Genomic DNA, 6,000 nt, shown 5'->3' on the forward strand with positions numbered 1-6,000 from the left:
CGGGGCCTTAAGTTTTCATTGTGGCACGTAGGCTCTTTAGCTGCAGCATGTGGGATCTAGTTCTAGGACCAGAAGTTGAACCTGGGCTCCCTGCCCAGGGAGCATGGAGTCTCAGCCACTGGACCACCAGGGAAGTCCCCAGCAATTTCTCATATTTCACTGATGAGGAAACAGCCAGCTCAGAGAGTTAGCACCCTAGGTACAAGTGGTAGATTGGATTGTTGGATTCCCTAATGGATTATGGATTGGATTATGGGCTTCCCTGGTGGCTCAAGGGTAAAGAAGCCACCTGCCACGCAGGTAGACAAAAAAGACCTGGGCTTAATCCCTGGGTGGGGAAGATCCCCTGGAGAAGGCAATGGCAACCCACTCCAGTATTTTTGCCTGGGAAATCTCAGGGACAGAGGAGCCTAACAGGCTACAGTCCATGGGGTCACAGAAGATTCAGATACCACTTAGTGACTAAACAACAAATAGGTTTATACATCCATAACCCTTGACATGTGACTTTGTAGCACCTCCCACTGTGGGTGGAGTATATTCCCTGCCCAAGGGAATTGCCCATGTGACCCGTGGGCTGTTAGTAGAAGGATGTGATGGAAGCAGAGGCTTTAAACGTGCCATGTGGGTGCCTCAGTGTTCATCACAAGAAGAACAGGCCCCTGGTATTATATACGTATTCTTAAAAATTAATTAATTAATTTTTTATACTTGGCTGCACTGGGTCTTTGTGTGCCAGCTTTCTCTAGTTACGGCGAATGGGGGCTACTTTCTAGTTGCGGAGTGTGGGCTTCTCACTGCAGTGGCTTCTCTTGTTGCTCTTCTTCACGGGCTGTGCAGCTTCAGTAGCTGTAGCACGTGGATTTAGTTGCCCCACAGCATGCGGAATCTTCCCAGACCAAGGATCAAACTGGTGTCCCCTCATTGGCAGGTGGATTCTTAACCACTGAACCACCAGTGTAATCTATCCCCAGGTATTATAGTTACTGCATTTTTCACTTGGACCTTAGAATGAAAGTAGAACAGACTCGAGCCCAGCCTGTGACCCGGGACCAGGTCCAGCTTGCCAGGAGCAGAGCTCACCAACTGAGGCCAGCCCATATCTGCAGAGCTGCAGCTACCTGTGAGCATTTGCTGTCATAAATCATCAGGTTTGGAGGTTATTACTGCAATAGCTGACTAATACAGTGGCAGAGCTGGGATGAAGCCAAAGCCCTTCCTGTTTTCTCTATGGCCTAGTTGGGAACTACAGCTGAGATAATTCACTAAAAATATCAGGCAGCAGATTTAAAAATTCACAACAAATGTTAGTTGTTACTAATTCTTATTCAATGCTGCATTTAAAAGTATTTACTTATTTGGCTGCCCTAGTCTTAGCTGTGGCATGAGGGATCTTTGATCTTCATTGCGTAATGCAGAATCTTGAGTTGCAGCATGCGGACTTTTAGTTGGGGCATGTTGGCTCTCATTCCCTGACCAGGGGTTGAACCTGGACCCCCAGCATTGTGAGTGAGGAGTCTTAGCCACTGGACCATGGGGAAGTCCCAATGCTGCATTTTAAAAATTATATTAAAGACACCAAGCCAGTTCAGGTTACTGGGAACATGTAGAAGTTATAGTGTCCTGGCTTCTGAGAGACAATCACCAAAGTAAATCTCTTAGCTCAACATTTTAAAGGTTATGACATATCTCCCTGTCTATGATCTCATTAAACCAAAGACCAGTGATGTAGAAAGAATCATCCCTATTTCATAGTTGGATAACAAGTCCAGAGAGGTTAAGCGACTTGCTTAAGGTCACACAGCTGAGGCATTGAAAGGCAGGATTTGAACAGTCTGCTTATTCTAGTTCAAGGCTTCTAATAACTCCAGGTAAGATTAAGTTTATACCCCCATCTATTCAGCCCTGCATCCCTCCCTATCCCTGGCAGATGCTCAGGAGATGCAAACTGAAGGCAAGAAGGCAGGAGAATATGTAAAATAGATAGCTAGTGGGAAGTTGCTCACAGGGAGCTCATGGCAGTACTTTGTAACAACTTAGAGCCCTGGGATGGGATGGTGGGCTGGGAGGGAGGGTCAAGAGGGAGGGGACATAGGTATCCATGGGTGCATGTGCGCTCAGTCCTTTCCAACCCTTTGGAGCCCCCTGGACTGTAGCCCACCAGGCTTCTCTGTTCGTGGAATTTTCCAGGCAAGAATACTGGAGTGGGTAGCCATTTCCTTCTCCAGGGGATCTTCATGGCTGATTCACTTTGTTGTATGGCAGAAATCTATAGAACATTGTAAGGCAATTATTCTCCAATTAAAAAAAATTTTTTTAAAGCACGAGAAGAGTGGAGCTGGGAAAGGGTGACAGCTGCGTGCTCAGGTGGGGCCTGATACCTTTGCTTTAGAAATTAAGATGCTAACCAGAGTAGCTCTCAGGCTACCCCACCTACGCACCTCCTGGGCAGTCAGACACACACCCCGCGGGAGTGACGCCCTGGCAGAGAAGACAGGGGAAGTGATAAGGCTTCCAGCCCAATCCCTCAAATAAGCAGCCTGGAAACCAGGGCCAGGCAGCCCTTAGCTGAGCTCCAAGGGGACAGCATCTTAAACACTTACTTTATGTTGCCCCAAAGGACCCCAGGGATGCATGGATGTCCTTTCCCTTCAGCTCTCCCTGAAAGCACCTCTCACTCTCCCCCACCCCCTAGTTAACCCTGAAATCAGACTGCAATCCCAGAGACTCTGCTTGTTCTAGAGATCCTGGGACATGGCCTTCCACATTTGACTGTGCATTTTAACCACCTCTGAGTCAATTAAAATGGAAACATTGACATCACTGAGGTTTCTTTTTCCAGATTTTAAAGTAGTTATAGTACTGATGGCACATTAGGGACTTACTGTGCACTTGAAAGACATTTATATAGTGCCTCCCTGTTCTAAGGAAGCCCTTTGTAAGTATCGCTTTATTTAATCCTCACAACAAATCTACAAGTTAGGTACTTACATAATTTCCATTTTACAGATGAGGAAACTGAGGAACTTGTTCAAGGTCACACTGCCAGTGTGTATGGCAGAAGCAGAATAATCTCCTCCTTCCTTTTCTTTCCTTCCCCCACCCCCACTCCCCAGTATTTTATTTCTTTAATTGACTGCACTGGGCCTTAGTTGCAGCCTGTGGGCTCCTTTGGGTTGCGGTCTGTGAATTCTTAGTTGCAGCGTGTGGGATCTAGTTCCCTGACAGGGATTGAACCCAGGGCCCCCTGCATTGGGAGTGCAGAGTCTCAGCCACTGGTCCACCAGGCAAGTCCCCTTCTCTGCTTTTCTGCGTATGTTATGACCATCATCTCTGCCTGAGCTGGGACAGTGTTGGGGTAGGGTGCGGAAACATTCTGCCTTTGATACTTTGCACCCTTTTGGATTTGCCTGTGCCTGGCTAGACTATAAACCCCCAGGGGGCAGAACAGTGTCTCTGAATTAACACTGTGCCCAGCACAGTGCCCCCTCAACTAGCGGGGCAATGAATGCTGAGTGAGGTGTGGCATTAGCCCCATCTTTCCCTTCATAAAGAGGCTCCAAGATTCTGACCTCACCTAGGTCACATGCTGCAAGTTCTAGCACAGCACAAACACAGTCTTTCTGCTTCTAGATTCCCTAAATATAATACTATTTATTCTTTGTAGTGACTGTATTATATTCCTGGTAGGTGTGTACATTAGTTGCTCAGTCATGTCCAATTCTGTGCGACCCGATGGACTGTAGCCTGCCAGCCTCCTCTGTCCATTGAATTCTCCATGCAAGAATATTGGAGCAGGTTGCCATTTGCTTCTCCAGGGGATCCTCCTGAGCCAAGAATTGAACCTGGGTCTCCTGCATTGCCGGCAGGTTCTTTACCATCTGAGGCACTCGAGAAACCCCTGATATAGTTACCATAATTTATTTATCTGATTGGCAACAGATAGATCTTGACAACTTTTCACTATCACAAATAGCTGCAATAAAATCTTTTCTGTTTATCTTTGCCCACCTCGGTGAGCATTCCCATAGCCTAAATCCCTAGACAGAGATTGTCGGGTCTGCACAAACTTTTGGTTTGTTTTTGCCTTTGCCCATGCTGCACAACTTGTGGGATCTCAGTTCCCCAACCAGGGACTGAACCCAGACGGAGGCAGGGAAAGCCTGGAGTTCTAACCACTAGACCATCAGGGAACTCCCAGGTCTGCACATTTTAAGTTTGGATACTACAAGGTTACCATGTAATCACGTGGGCCCAATGTACCATCTCCTCTCTCCCCAGGGTATGGGAGGACCTGTTTTCTGTGCTGTGTGTGTTCAATTTTAAAACTCCCCAGAGACAGCGTTAGGGGTTTCTGTGACAATTTCTGAAGGTGACTATAGTGCACAGGGTTTCCCTTAACAGAACCTGCCTTCTTCTTGACAGATATTGAAATTGGTTTGATTTTGGAGACTTTTTTAAAAAAGCCTTCTGAAGTTCATTCCTCTGGGAGCCAGGTCCAGCTCTCCATGCCCAGGAAGTTGCTACGAAGCCAAGCAATCAGGTCTGAGCTGCATTCGTTCTGAACTGAACTGCATTAATTGTTGATGCAGAGAAAAGCTGGGGTGTGATCAAGTGCACCCAGAGGTCAGCTCCCCCATCACTCACTGGGAAGCCAGCTGCCACCTCAGCTGAGTGGGAGTCTCTTTTCATGCTGTTTCCTTAAATAAAATCCTAACCCACTTTGGAGAACGTTTCATCAAGTGCAACAGAGAAAGAGAGTAGAAGAGTTGGTGAGGTTAACCAGTCTGTGCCCACCATTTATCAGATACGGAAATTGAGACCCAGAGATGTTGAGTGACTCGGTCAAAGTCACACAGAAGAGCAGAAAAAGCAGTGGGGGAAGCCAGCTCAAAGCAGGCGTTCGTACTTCTAGCTGAGTGCTCTTGAGAGTGCAGCAGGGCGCATCCAGGATCCCCACTGACATTCTTTAGTCTGCCATGTTTCATTCTGTTGCTCTTGACCATTAGGGGAAAGTTAGGTCTCTTGAGAAAGCGCCATCTGAATGAAAGTCACGGCAGTGCAGGCCTGTGCCTTTGTGTGCTGTTCTCAGGTTCCTGGATTCTGTTCTCAAATGTTTGACCTTTTCCCCATCCTTCAAGACCTGAAAGAACTAGGTTCTGGGGAGATCTCTCGGGATCCTGCAGGGTAGCTGGTGGTCCCCTGCTCTGTGTCGCCAGGCCCTGCCCTTGGCCAGTGCTCGGAACACTTGATGGTGGCTGTTGGCTCATCAGGCATCTTCTCCATAAGTGAAAATTCCTCAGATACAAAGATGTAGCAAATTCACCTTTGCAACCCCAGCACACACCTCAAGCTCTGAAGGGACGAACTTTGGACCACAAGCTTAAGAAGGGAGGGACTTTATTATTATCCTGCCCCAGCTCCTGGCTCACAGGATAAACTCAAGAAGGGTTTGGTACTGCTGAGGGCATTCGAACTGGGAAGTTCTGCCGTAGGAGGAGCGTCAAATCCTGGAGCCCTTGAACTTTCTACAGACACTGCGTGGCGGTGCCAAGCAGGTCAGGCTGACAAAGGAGTAGGTGCTAAAAGGTACAGAAAGTTCTCACAGGCTACAGGCCTCCACAGTGAGAAGGAGTTTTCACAGATGACCTCGTTTGAGTCAACTTTGTAACCACCCTTTGTGTTACTTCTACGAGGCTTAGCCTTCCTCCTGCTGCCAAGAAAACTGCTTGCAAATCTGGCAGATACAGACCTCAGGGCGCTGAGACACGGATGTGGCACAGAGGCAAGGAGTAAAGCAGGCTAAGAAACACATACACGGCAACCCATCCTTCGTTTCCAGGGTTGAGGAGAAAATAATTCAGAGTGACGACAGCCTTGAAATTCCCTATCTGTGACGAGGGGCTCCACTAAGAATTACCCTCCTTTCGTAAAGCGGGCTGAGCTCTCCTGGTTCTGGAATTAGGGGTTGTGGAAAAGAACACACAAAACGCAGCAATG

This window comes from Cervus canadensis, chromosome 10, assembly GCF_019320065.1.
Source record: "Cervus canadensis isolate Bull #8, Minnesota chromosome 10, ASM1932006v1, whole genome shotgun sequence".
NCBI classification, from domain to species: Eukaryota; Metazoa; Chordata; class Mammalia; order Artiodactyla; family Cervidae; genus Cervus; species Cervus canadensis.